The following is a 14,315-nucleotide window of genomic DNA, read 5'->3' on the forward strand; positions in this document are numbered from 1 at the left end:
AGGCTTTGCACTCTCTGGGTGAAGTCAGGATGGTGAGGGGCTTGGGGGAGGCAGTTTGCAGATGGTGCTGCTCCTACGTATCTATTCTCTTGGTCCTTTGAGGTGGGATCTTAATAAATCATAAACAAGAGCTTATTGTACTGGGCAATCTGTCTCAGCTTAACTGGCTCAAAATAAATCAGTAGAAAATTAAGTGTGAATAATAAAGAAATGTTCCTTTCTGTGTTTTCAGTGAATTTTATTCTAATTCACTCACAAAACTGGACATGCTTCCATTTAGAGTATGATATCCTGTCAATCGTTCTGTCATGAAAGTTTTCAATTTATCTTCATTTCCACAGGTTGACAGGTGTTAGCATTTATTTGATTTGCTAAGCAACTGATTAGTACGTACTCATAAAATTACTAAATGGCTCCGTGTAGTCTTTTAAAGTCATTCTCAGCTTTTCTAAACAGTTTACGCATGGGATATGGACTGGACACCCTGATTATTTTCAGTGATAAACTCTATTTCCCCTGAATTAATTAAACTGACACGTTACCACCACTTAAATATGTCAGAGACTATTCCCTAATGGACAGAAAAATGAGAAATGATTCAAGGATGCTTTGTTACCCAGTTGCAATAATCAAAGAAGATTTTATGTTATGCAAATAAATGTTATTGGTTACTTGAATGTGACCTGAACAGCACGGATTTCAGTCTGATTATGGAGCACATAAGGAAACTGTATGCCATGGTTGATGGTGCCCATATTGTTTTCTCACACGGCTGTTTCCAACAGCAATGCCCTGGAACCCAGTCTTTCATTCCCAGAGATTCCAGGACAATTATTGCAATGATGTAGACTCTCAACTTGACATTGCAATTTACACAATTCTAATGTGACTCTCCTTCACGTATTTATGGTATCTATTAGCATCACCTCGCTCTCCCTCGCTCACTGTCATCTATCCCTTTGTCTGCCTCACTGTCTTTCTCTCTCCCTGGGCTCCATCTCCACCTATTGATTACTCCTTTACCGTCCCCAACTCCCCCCTGAACATTTTCAGCAGACGGACCAACATCTGAAGAAAGATCACTGGGTCAAAATGTTAATTCTGCTTTCTCTCTGCACAAGTGCTGTCAGACCTGCTGAGTTTCTCCAGCAATTTCTGTTTTAGTTGGAAAAATGACAGGTTTATGCCATTGAAAATGATGGTGAGGCAACAAGTGAATGGGAATGGCGGGTCAGGGAAAGTTAGAGGGTGAGGACAATTGGAGTGTCATAGAACAGAAGGCAAACAGAGGGCTACTGTTAGTAACTAAGTTTCCCATTAGTCACTTCATAACCTGATCGAGTCAACAACGAGTTCAACAACTTCAAACCATTTCACCCTTGTGTCTGTTTCTTCTTTTCATATGAACATCTACTCTGTACCAAAGCTTTTTACCTTCTCCGCATTCTGAAATAACTGCACAGAGGCTAGTATCCCATCACCAAGTCCCCCTTTACTTACAGAGGCACAGTCCTAGACCCTGATCCAGCTCCCCCAGAGCCAGCTCTTGGAGTGAGCAGAACCCCTGACACTCCTGTTTCCACCTGTCAGCCAGGGCTCCCTGATTAACAGCCCAAACACGGAACCCAGATTCTATGAGGTCCACTTTGCTGACCGTGTTAAAATCACTACACATTCATTATGGATTTGCATTTCAATGTGCATTAATGTGTGAGTTGGTGAATGTGTGTGAGTACTTCAGTGCATGTATGTGTGCGCGCACACAGGGGTGTGGCTGTGAGAAGATGTGTGAGAGTCCATGTTTGTCCATGTGCGTGTGAAAGTGAGTACATGAGATTCAAGTGCCAGAATCCAAGTGTGAGCATGTGAATACACTGAGAATTTGTGTAATCACAGAGACTGCAGCAGCTCACCACTGCCTCCTCATGGGCAAATAGAGATAGGCAATAAACAACACACTCTCATCCTATGAAAGAATCATTTTAAAAATCATAAAATTGTTTTATTATTCACAAGATGTGGGCATTTACCTGGGCCAGCATTTATTGTCCTTGAGAAGGTGGGGATGAGCTGCCTTCTTGAACCGCTGCAGTCTATGTGCTGCAGGTAGACAAGCAGGCTTTAAAGGAGGGACTTCCAGGATTTTGTCCCAGCGACATTGAAAGAATGGGAACATACTTCCAAGTCAGGATGGTGAGTGGCTTGGAGGGGAATTTGAAGGGGGTGGTGTTCCCATATATCTGCTGCCCTTGTCTTTCTAGATGCAAATGGCCATGGCATTGGAAGACGCTGTGTGAGGATATTTGGTGAATTTCTGCAGTGCAACGTGTAGATAGTACACACTGCTGCTACTGAACATCGGTGGTGGAGGGAGTGAACTTTTGTGGATGTGGTGCCAATCAAACTGGCTGCTTTGTCCTGGGTTGTGTCAAGTTCATCAAGAAGGGATTTGATGGGGTGAAAATCCAGCCCAACAAATTTTACTGACTGTCATTTCTACTAGTTACCTGACAAAGGAGCAGCGCTCTGAAAGCTAGTGCTTCCAAATCTGTTGGACTATAACCTGGTGGTGTGTGATTTTTAACTTTGTCCACCCCAGTCCAACACCTGCACCTCCACATTATTTCCTCTCAGACAGCATTGAAGGTTTGGGAGAAGGTGGACTGGCAAATGTAATTAAAACTTTCACAAAGAATACACAGAATAAAAAAGGCTTTCATTTAATTTGGCAACTAGTCGTGCTTTCAGCCTGTGGCTCAATAGCCCCACCTGCTGTTAAATCAGAAGAAGACAAATAATTACAATTTTTAAAGCACCATAAACATTACTGGAAAAGTATTTTATGGAAAATAACGCAGAGAACTGAGCCAAAAATCCAGAAAACAAATCCCACCACTACTGTCCAAATATTTGAATTGTGATGTTAAAAAATGGGCCAATGGGCTGAGAAGTGGCAGATGGAGTTTAATTCAGATAAATGCGAGGTGCTGCATTTTGGGAAAGCAAATCTTAGCAGGACTTATACACTTAATGGTAAGGTCCTAGGGAGTGTTGCTGAACAAAGAGACCTTGGAGTTCAGGTTCGTAGCTCCTTGAAAGTGGAGTCGCAGGTAGATAGGATAGTGAAGAAGGCGTTTGGTATGCTTTCCTTTATTGGTCAGAGTATTGAGTACAGGAGTTGGGAGGTCATGTTGCGGCTGTACAGGACATTGGTAAGGCCACTGTTGGAATATTGCGTGCAATTCTGGTCTCCTTCCTATCGGAAAGATGTTGTGAAACTTGAAAGGTTCAGAAAAGATTTACAAGGATGTTGCCAGGATTGGAGGATCTGAGCTACAGGGAGAGGCTGAACAGGCTGGGCTTGTTTTCCCTGGAGCGTCGGAGGCTGAGGGGAGACCTTATAGAGGTTTACAAAATGATGAGGGGCATGGATAGGATAAATAGACAAAGTCTTTTCCCTGGGGTCGGGGAGTCCAGAACTAGAGGTCATAGGTTCCCCCTCTCACCCTAAACCTAAGGGGCAACTTTTTCACACAGAGGTTGGTACGTGTATGGGATGAGCTGCCAGAGGACGTGGTGGAGGCTGGTACAATTACAACATTTAAGAGGCATTTGGATGAGTATATGAATAGGAAAGGTTTGGAGGGATATGGGCCGGGTGCTGGCAGGTGGGACTAGATTGGGTTGGACTGAAGGGTCTGTTTCCATGCTGTACATCTCTATGACTCTATGTCAATAAAAATGCTGATCTGGTGGAAATGATAATGTTGGATTGTTCTAAGTACCACACGAGTTCACTAATTTCCTTTAGGGAGGGAAATCTACCCCTTTTTTGTGTAGCTTGGACTAGCGGTGGCTTCACACACAGCAATAACTCTGAACTGCCTTCTGAAACAAACAAAAACAGAAAATGCTGGAGAAACCCAGCGGGTCTGTGGCATCTGTGGAGAGGGAGATAGAGATGTCAGAGTCACTGGACTCAAAACGTTAACTCTCTTTTTCTGTCCATGATGCTGCTTGACCTGCTGAGTTTCTCCTGCAATTTCAGTTTTTGTTTGTTTCAGATCACCAATTCTTTGTTTTGTTACAGAAAGCATCAAAATCAATCCAGTGACTTTCACATACACATTTTCTTGTGTAGACAACTGTAAAATCCAAAGATACCAGTGATATCTAATTCACGTCCCTGATGGATTTGCATATTTGATGTTGAGAGTTAAAAAATTAGCTAAAGACAAGTCCCAAGTTGATTTTAAAAGTCCAGCATTTATTGCCCACCCTGAACTACCCAGAGGGCAGTGCTGTTGGTCTGGAGTCACATGTAGGCCTGACCAGGTAAGGATGAAAGTTTCTTTCCTGTAAGGATCTTAGTGAACCAGATGGGAATTTACAAAAATTGCTATGAGTTCATCAGCAGATTAGTCTTTTATTCCCATTTTTACTGAATTCAAATTTCACTATCGCAATGGTGGGATTCAAACTCACGTCTCGAACAATATCTTCAGGTCGGGGGATTACAAGTCCACTGATATTACCACTACACCATCACCCGACTAAGGTACCATGGGATCTTTTATGTCTATGAGAAAGATTAGAAGGAGCCTAAATTAAACATTTTATCTGAAAGACAAGACCTCTGACAGTGCAGCACTCCTTCACTACTGACCCCTCAACAGTGCGGCACTCCCTCAGCACTGACCCTCTGACAGTGTGGCACTCCCTCAGCACTGACCCTCTGACAGTGCGGCACTCCCTCAGCATTGACCCTCTGACAGTGTGGCACTCCCTCAGTACTGACCCTCCGACAGTGCAGCACTCCTTCACTCTGACCCCTCAACAGTGCGGCACTCCCTCAGCACTGACCCTCTGACAGTGCGGCACTCCCTCAGTACTGACCCTCCGACAGTGCGGCATTCCCTCAGTACTGACCCTCCGACAGTGTGGCACTCCCTCAGTAATGACTCTCGACAGTGTGGCACTCCCCCAGCACTGACCCTCCGACAGTGTGGCATCCCTCAGTAATGACTCTCGGACAGTGTGGCACTCCCCCAGCACTGACCCTCCGACAGTGTGGCACTCCCTCAGCACTGACCCTCTGACAGTGTGGCACTCCCTCAGCATTGACCCTCTGATAGTGTGGCACTCCGTCAGCACTGACCCTCTGACAGTGCGGCACTCCCTCAGTACTGACCCTCTGACAGTGTGGCACTCCCTCAGCATTGACCCTCTGACAGTGCGGCACTCCCTCAGCACTGACCCTCTGACAGTGCGGCACTCCCTCAGTACTGACCCTCTGACAGTGCGGCATTCCCTCAGTACTGACCTTCCAACAGTGTGGCACTCCCTCAGTAATGACCCTCCGACAGTGTGGCACTCCTCTAGCACTGACCCTCCGACAGTGTGGCATCCCTCAGTAATGACTCTCCGACAGTGCGGCACTCCCTCAGCATTGACCCTCTGACAGTGTGGCACTCCGTCAGCACTGACCCTCTGACAGTGTGGCACTCCCTCAGCATTGACCCTCTGACAGTGCGGCACTCCCTCCGCACTGACCCTCTGACAGTGCGGCACTCCCTCAGTATTGACCCTCTGACAGTGCGGCATTCCCTCAGTACTGACCCTCCGACAGTGTGGCATCCCTCAGTAATGACTCTCCGACAGTGTGTCACTCCCTCAGCACTGACCCTCCGACAGTGCGGCACTCCCTCAGCATTGACCCTCTGACAGTGTGGCACTCCCTCAGCACTGACCCTCTGACGGTGCGGCACTCCTTCAGCACTGACCCTCTGATAGTGCGGCACTCCCTCAGCATTGACCCTCTGACAGTGTGGCACTCCTCTAGCACTGACCCTCCGACAGTGTGGCATCCCTCAGTAATGACTCTCCGACAGTGTGTCACTCCCTCAGCACTGACCCTCCGACAGTGCGGCACTCCCTCAGTACTGACCCTCTGACAGTGCCCACTCCCTCAGCACTGACCATCCGACAGTGCAACACTCCCTCAGTAATGACCCTCCGACAGTGCCCACTCCCTCAGCACTGACCATCCGACAGTGCAACACTCCCTCAGTAATGACTCTCTGACCGTACAGCATTCCCTCAGCACTGACCCTCTGAAGGTGCAAAATTCCCTTAGCACTGCAGTGGGATCATCAGCTGGGATTTAAAAGTCAATTATCTGGACTAAAGCTCACGATCATCTGACATAGAGGTGGTCGTGCCACCCTCTAAGCATTTTACAAAAGGTTAACGTGTAACTTTCACATAATGTGACAGACAGATCTGTAACATCAAATCCCTTTCCTGGCTGTTCCTATGACCTGGGAAACCTTTTGAGAAACAAACATAAATGACCAATAATATTTCTTTGGTGGATGAGCCTGTTAGTGCTGTCTAGCTGTGGAAGTGTGTCAGCATCACTGAGTCTTTTTAAAGTCAGGGGTCAATGCCAGACTATCCAAGGTTAACAGCAGAATGGGTAATCTGAACCATTTAGGTGTGGCTAAATTTCAGTTTTTAAAAGAATGATGATTAAGAAAATTTTATTTTGATCCACTTTGTCAATTTTTCTGCAATATGACCTTTCAAGTTATTAATTGCTTGCCTCCTTTGGCTGCCTGACCTGCTGTAATTCTCACATTCCCTGTTTTGTCAGAATTTGTTCATTTGCAATATTGTACCTGCTTTTTGATTAACTTCATTGTTCCTGGTGGGTGATGTGCAGTTTCAGACAAAGAGCAGCAGGTGGCGATCACACTCCCTCAGTCACTGAGCTGCACAATGTGTGACTGTGGGCTGGCACAATGGGGACTTTTTTCCTCAGTTTCAGATCATCATACCCCACTCCAAACAACCCCAGACAGTGAGATTGGATCAGAATTCTGGTTTGGGATGCTCAGGGTTGCTGGATCTGAGTTAGGATTGTGGGGGCTTGTGCAACTGTATGCTAATATTTGGCTCAGTATTTACTGGTCGTACCCTCTGCCTGAGTCCTAGAGTCCGGAAGACTCAAGTTTGAGTTCTCCAATTTCAAATAACCTTCCTTCCCACCCCCTCCACCTCCCTTCCATTCCGCTGACCAACCCGTACGGCTACCAACCTGATTTATTCCTCCCGTTGACCAACCAGGCTGTATCGTCTACCTGTGTTCACTTCTGTGTTCCATTCCTGATGAAGGGCTTTTGCCTGAAACATCGATTCTCCTGCTGCTCAGATGCTGCCTGCCCTGCTGTGCTTTTCCAGCAACACTCTAGTTTAGACTCTCATCTCTAGCATCTGCAGTCCTCACTTTTGCCCTGTGTTCACCTATTACGAGCTCAATAGCCCAGCCCCTCCCCAGCCAAAACCCTCCCCCACCCCTTTATCTGCAGCTACCTTTACACCCACCCCTAGTCCTGAAGAAGGGTTACACCTGAAACGTTGACTTCTCCACCTCTTGATGCTGCCTGGCTTGCTGTGTTCTTCCAGTCTCCTGCCTGTCTACCCAGTATTTACGATGGCTGGGGTGAATATACAGGTCAGGGATATTCCCAGCACAGATTCTCAGATCCTTTAATGACTAATTGGTTGGAGAAAAGAGAGCAAAGATAGGGCAACACGACTCCCACGGCTAACCGGACTCCACCTCCTCCCACCACACCCCCCACTGTAAAAACACTATCCTGTACTCCCAATTCCTCCACCTCCTCCATATCTGCTCCCAGGTGGAGCAATTCCACTCCAGGATATCCCAGATGGCCTCCTACTTCAAAGACCGCAATTTCCTCTCCCACATGATCAACAATGCCCTCCAGCACATCTCCTCCACTCCCCACACCTCTGTCCTTGAACCCCAACTCTCCAATCGCAACAAGGACAGAGCCCCCCTGGTCCTCACCTTCCACCCCACCAACCTCTGGATACATCGCATTATCTTCCAAAATTTCCGCCACCTACAAACAGATCCCACCAGCAGAGATATATTTCCCTTCCCACCCTTTTCATGATTCCGTAGAGACCATCCCCTCCACGACTCTCTCGTTAGGGCCACATTCCCCACCCACCCACCCTCCCCTCCTGGTACCTTCTCCCTGCCACTGCAGGAGGCGCAAAATCTGCGTCCACACCTCCACCCTCACCTCTGTCCAAGGCCCCAAAGGATTTTTCCATATCTGTCAGAGATTAGAGATTTTCCTGCACCACCACATATTTTCTACTGTATTTGTTGCTCTCCATGTAGTCTCCTCTACATTTGGGAGACAGGACACCAACTCACGGAATGTTTCAGGGAACAGATGCACCAAACATCTGTGGCCGACACTTCAACTCTCCCTCCCACTCCACCAAGGACATGTAAGTCCTGAGACTCCTCCATCACCAAATCCAAGCCACCCGACGCCTGGAGGGAGAACACCTCATTCTTCCACCTTGGGAACCTCCAACCACAAGCATCAACATCGATTTCACCAGTTTCCTCATCTCCCCTTCCCCCACCTTGTCCCAGATCCAACCATCCAACTTCACACCATCCTTTTGAACTGTCCTACCTGTCCATCGTCCTTAACACCTATCCACTCCACCCTCCTCTCTGACCTATCACTATCATCCCACACCTGCATCCACCTATCGCCTACCCAGCTACCTTCCCCGCCAGCCCATCCCCGTCCATTTATCTCTCAGCCCCCTTGGGCACCCCCCCCCCCAACATTCCTGCACCTCAGATGCTGCCTGACCTGCTGTGCTTTTCCAGCATCACACTTCTCAACATAAATATGGTTTCAAGCTAACATTTGGGAGGTAAATACTGACGTGCTCCCCTACTCCCCTGGGACATTCTGTAATTACTGATGGGGTGGGGGACACTAAGTAATTAATGACATGCTCCCCCCACCCCCTCTACTGGGCACCCCCAGTAAATACCGACACACCCAGGGACACCCCTGGAAATACTGACACCCCCCACCTCCGGGACCCCCCTGTAAATACTGACACACTCCCCCCAGGACCCCCTGTAAATACTGACACACTCCCCCAGGGACCCCCTGTAAATACTGACACACCATACAGACCCTCTTTGTTGAAAGTTAGTGAGGCAGATTCAAAAACAGAAACTGCTGGAGAAGCTCAACAGGTTTGGCAGCATTTGTGGAGAGAAATCAGAGTTTACGTTTCAGGTCAAACCGCCTGCTACAGGAAGGTTTCTGGATTGACGGTGAATTTGTTTATCCATGTCATGAGCCACCTTCTGTGATTATCAAGATCTGATGTGGGACTTGAACCCAGGACATGCTCACAGTATCACAAGACAGCAAAGGTACAGCAGGGGGTGATGGGACATGAAGGGGAATAGACAAGTCCTGTTCAGTGTCACTGTGGGCAAGGCTTATGGTCCAATGTTTACTCTCCCTCACCCGGTGTCCAGCCAGTAAAACCTCAAAAACAGCTTTCAAATCAATGCCAGGCCATGGCTTGGGGTTGGTGTTAGCTCTACCCCACTGAAGTTACAACACTCGTGGGATTCAAAACTACTCCAAGAATTAAATACAAAATCGCTGAACAGTAACAGTTGAAAAACTGGTCATTTGTCCCACAGAGTACTCGTTAACCCTTCCCCCTCTCACAATCAAATAATACTAACCATATTTATCTGCTCTTACATTTGCACTGTCGAATCTAATCTTGGATGTTGATGGTCTGTTTCTCAACCACAATCTTGCAATCAACCTCCAAGCATTATGTGAAGACACTTCTTTCCTTTGTTCTGAATCTTATGTTTCGCCTTATCCTCCTTGTGACTCCCTAACCATCTCCTTCTATTTCCTCTATCCTTTCGTCGATGAAGTTATGAATAAATTTCCCAGTTTGCCTTTTTATTAGACAGTTGAACACAATTGATCCCCCGGCAGTATTTCAAAGGGGATTTTGTCTCAGTGTCCGTCAACATGCATACCTGAATGAACACCTACAAATGATCTCCTGCTGAATCTCATTGTTGTTTGGAAGGCTGTGTGCAAGGTAAATGCTGTGCTTCGGACATTGCAGCAGCAACTTCAAACGGCTGTGAAGAACTTTAGCTTCAAAAACAACAGAATTGTGAGGTTTCTAATGTACTAATACAGACTTTCTGGCTCCGACATCTCTCCAGCCTGAAACAACAAAGTACTGACTAGACTCTTGTGGTACTGCAGTAGTATCCCTATCTCTGAGCTAGCAGGCCTGGGTTCAAGTCCCATCCTGTCCAAATGTGTGTAATTACATCACTGGATAGGTTGATTAAAAATACCTATTATTAGCCTTACTCTGCAATTAACTCTGTGCTGTACATGCCCTGGTAAGTGCTCTTACTGTAACCTGAGGATTTAGGTATATACAGTTTTGCTGGACAAGGGAATCAGACGTTATTCGGGACAGATGGGAATGTGGAATTTGAAACTTGAATATCCATCAAAATCTTGTTGACAGCAATGGCTCAACGGGCTGAATGGCCTACTGTGGCTCCTCTTTCCTACGATTGTAATTCCTTCTCACAGAAGACATCTCACAAACTATTCTTCCCAGTAGGCCATCATTTTGAGTTATCCAGATTTCACAGAATGTAAATTTCTGAATTTTGAAATAGCAATGCTTGACATTGACAGAATTATGAACCTAGTCTATGGAAGATTAATATGAAGCTGGGAACGAATATGAATTTGAATGCAATAGTTTATTACAGGGACTGGACTGATAATCCATGCAAATTGGAGCAGATTTTAAAGGGAAATGCTACAACAGGAACACTCAATCCTTTCCCCCTGTAAAGGGAAAAACATTTTACTAAAGTCACAAAATCATTACAGTGCAAAAGTAGGCCATTTGGCCCATTGTGCTTGCACTGGCCTTATTTAGTCTGGCTCTATTATCCTGTGTCAATTTTCTTTCTTTTCCCATATTCTTCATTTCCCATTACAATCCAAAAAAAATCCAATACCCTCTCAAACGTCTCAATTAAACCTACCTCCTCCATGTTTCAAGGCAATCCCTTGTTCTATTTCTGCAAGTCAGGTTACAAACTGACATTTGCAAACTGATTTAAGGGTCCACAGATAAAGGGGTGGCACGGTGGCTCAGTGGTTAGCACCGCTGCCTCACAGTACCAGGGACCCGGGTTCAATTCCTGTTTCGGGTGACTGTCTGTGTGGAGTTTGCACATTCTCCCAGTGTCTGTGTGGGTTTCCTCCCACAATCCAAAGATTAGGTTAGTTGAATTGGCTATGCTAAATTGCCCATAGTGTTAGGTCCTGTTGTCCTGTTAGGTACATTAGTCAGGGGTAAAGGTAGGGGAATGGGCCTGGGGTGGGTTACTCTTCAGAGGGTCGACACGGACTTGTGAGGCTGAAGGGGCTGTTTCCACACTGTAGGGAATCTAATCTAATTTATAACATTCTTAGCTATTCAATGGCAAGATAGCCTACAGGACAAATTGGGGCTAAAAAGGATAAATTTTGACAGCAGGTGACAGTCTACACCTGCATTTGATTAAGTGCAGACAGCGTTCCTACAGGGAATTGTGGAAGTCACTTTAAACACTGCGTGGGCAATAGCGTACAAACCAGAGCACAAAATTATGGAGACATTGATGGAGTATCAGCTAAACTGGATTTCGGTGTAGGTAACTGAGGTCATCTATTTCAGTCCAGATAAGCGCAATAACAAAATCTAGGAAGGGTGGAGGTCCGTTGAGATTTAGGGGCCCACAGATAAATGGAAACAGTAGTAATCAAGAATAAAAAAAGGCAAAGGAAATGTTAAGACTTTGTACTGTAGCCCCTGAGTCATACAGGGAGGTAGTTTTGATTCAGCTACATACAAGTACCTGGTTAGTTCCCGTAAAACACCGTGTACATTACAGTCCTGGGCACTGCAAACACACAGCATAGATTCAACAGAACGTCACCAAGGCTGTAAGAGTTAAGATTGGGCCTCTGTATCCTGGAATGTAGATGGTTAATGGTCTAGGACAAGTGGATAATAACCTTAAAATCAGAGCCAGATCATTCCAGACAGAATTTAAGAAACACTCACAAATAGGGTGATAAAAGCGTAGAACACTCCCATGAAATGATTTAAAAACTGGGATTGTTTATATTTTCAGAATCTAAGAATATAAAAAGGGTTTTGGGGCCAGGGAACCTGGAGCAAATCAACGTCCAGAGGAGCCACTGAATTGCTGTAGTCACATATGAATCGGGAGCAGTGGAGACCATTCGGTCCCTCAAACCTGCGTCAGCATTCCATAAGATCATAGCTGATCTGCTTGTGTTTCCAATCCCAACAAGCCCTGATGACTTTAATTCTCCTGTTTAAGGAGAATCTGTCTCCCACCTAACTATGTTCAACGACCCTGCCTCCATCGTCTTCTGAGGCAGAGTGTTCCAAAGTTACACAACGCTCCGAAAAGGTTCCGCCTCCCCTGGGACTAGGGGCTATAGTACAAAGTCTTAACGTTTCATCAGACTTTTTGTTCCTGTTTGTATGTAACCGTGGACCCCAAAACCTAGCTGGACCTCCACTCTTCCTGATTTTGTTATTGTGCTTTCTGAATTAAAACATATTTACTCAGTTACCCGGACTGAAATCAGTCTGAATTTAGCCAACATACCCTTTCAGTGTTTCCATAATTTTGCTAAACATATGGACACTCATTTTTTGTAAATAAAAAGTTAATTTGGCTTTAAAATATACACAGGGGATCTTATAAAATGGTTCCCAGAACCAAATGATTACCTTTGTGGCTTCAATAAGTATTGAAACCAGACGGTATTTATCTCAAGCAGCATCACAAGAGACTTATCTCCAACAGTAAACAGAAATTCCTTGACAATGGTTTCCCCAGAGGCAAGAGTCGGTCTCCCTCTCTGCACCAGAAACCCGACACGAGAGCCATCCAACAATCTGCCTCAACAAAACAATGAGTTGTTTGTGTCCCCAACCTTGGCCAATACAACATGGAAACGATTCAATAGTAAGCAGCTATTCTTAAACTTCGAACTGTAAAAGTTTGGCTATGAGCAAACGTTTGTAGAAATTTCAACTGGTTGGACAAATGGAATTTAATCCTGATAACTATGAGGCAATGCTCATTGGAAGTAACAAGCCACGCGAGCACTTCACGAATGGCAGGACACTAGGAAGCTCAAAGGGGTAGAAGGGCTTTGCCAACAGATACCTGACGGCAGCTATCGGGTTATCGGGCAGTGGAGGCATATGGAGTATTTGCCTTTATCAGTCACAGCATAAATAAGAGCAGGGAAGCTATGTTGGAGCTGTACAGGATTCTGTAGGCACAAATTACTTCAGATGCAGGAATATATACCGAAAACAACAAATACTGGAGATCACAGTGGGTCAGACAGCAAGCTAACATTCCGAGATTTGAAATGTTAGCTTGCTCTTGCTCGCCATGGACGCTGTCTGACCCGTTGTGATCTCCAGCATTTGTTGTTTTCTGTACCGGACTTTGTTTCAGTTACAACTGAAGTATAGTGTGTAATCCAGGTCACTACACTATAGGAAGGATGTGATTGCATTGGAGTGACTGCAGAGAAGATTCACCAGGATGCTGGTCTGGGATAAACCATTTCAGTGATGAAGAGAGACTGGATAAGTTCGGGCTATTTTCTTTAGAGTAGAGAAGGGTTGGGTGGGTGAGAAGTATAAGATTATGAGGGGCATGGACAGGTTGGATTGGAAGCAGTTGCCTCCCTTAGTTGAAGGCTCAATAATGAGGGGGTATAATTGTTAGCTGAAAGGCAGAAGATTTGGATGGCATTGGAGGAAATGTTTTCCCGCCCAGAGGGTGGTGGCAATTTGGAATGTACTGAGAGCGTAGCTGAGTGTATATTTTCTCCCAGCAATGTATGAGTTCCACACTACCATATGACAGTGTGTGAACAAAGGAAACTTCCATTCACTGCTAATCACTACCCTCCAGTCATCCTGGAGGCATATAATGGCAGGTTGTTGATAAAAGTTCAGTTTCAATTTAGAGAACTATTGGACAAAACTGATTCATACTTATGTTTACAATGTTTTTGCTCTTAAATTTCAAAACTCTTACTAGTCCGAGTGCCTGCTTCCTAATTCAGAACGATACAGAGAACTATCTGATTGGTGGTCATTATTCCAATGTATTTCACCAGGTGCACTGGTGGAGGCTGGTACAATTGCAACTTGTAAAACGTATTTGGATGGGTTTAGAGGGACGTGGTTGGAAATGTGTTGCTGGAAAAGCGCAGCAGGTCAGGCAGCATCCAGGGAACAGGAGAATCGACGTTTCGGGCATAAGCCCTTCTTCA

Source organism: Chiloscyllium plagiosum, unplaced genomic scaffold (genome assembly GCF_037043375.1).
Source record: "Chiloscyllium plagiosum isolate Xiang-an unplaced genomic scaffold, Cpla_swu_hap1 HiC_scaffold_26, whole genome shotgun sequence".
Taxonomy (NCBI): Eukaryota; Metazoa; Chordata; class Chondrichthyes; order Orectolobiformes; family Hemiscylliidae; genus Chiloscyllium; species Chiloscyllium plagiosum.